The following is a 368-nucleotide window of genomic DNA, read 5'->3' as shown; positions in this document are numbered from 1 at the left end:
GTTGGGTGACCACTTGGGAAGTCCTCGTGTTGCACCCCTTTTTTTCTTTCAATTTCTCCGAGTTCTTTTCTTCCTTTCTCTACAAATGAGAACCTCCCCCGCTCACGCCCATCGCGTTTCGATCATGCCGCCCCGCATGCGTTAAATCCGATTTTGTGCGCATGGCATGTCGGGTGCGATCATACCAGCACTAATGCACCGAATCCCATCAGAACTCCGCAGTTAAGCGTGCTTGGGCGAGAGTAGTACTGAGTTGGGTGACCACTTGGGAAGTCCTCGTGTTGCACCCCTTTTTTTCTTTCAATTTCTCCCAGTTCTTTTCTTCCTTTCTCTACAAATGAGAACCTCCCCCGCTCACGCCCATCGCG

At 51.1% G+C, this 368-nt stretch overlaps 1 non-coding gene across 1 annotated transcript; it reads left to right on the top strand.

Moving 5' to 3' along the window:
- The first annotated feature begins 171 nt into the window (after positions 1–171).
- On the top strand, positions 172–290 carry LOC111476061. The gene has a single exon (XR_002716875.1). It is a non-coding gene; the product is annotated as a 5S ribosomal RNA (ribosomal RNA).
- Positions 291–368: the final 78 nt, after the last annotated feature.

This window comes from Cucurbita maxima, unplaced genomic scaffold (genome assembly GCF_002738345.1).
Source record: "Cucurbita maxima cultivar Rimu unplaced genomic scaffold, Cmax_1.0 Cma_Scf04950, whole genome shotgun sequence".
In the NCBI taxonomy this organism is placed as follows: domain Eukaryota; kingdom Viridiplantae; phylum Streptophyta; class Magnoliopsida; order Cucurbitales; family Cucurbitaceae; genus Cucurbita; species Cucurbita maxima.
The sequence above is the reverse complement of the archived record's forward strand: the minus strand, read 5'-3'. Positions and strand labels throughout refer to the sequence as shown.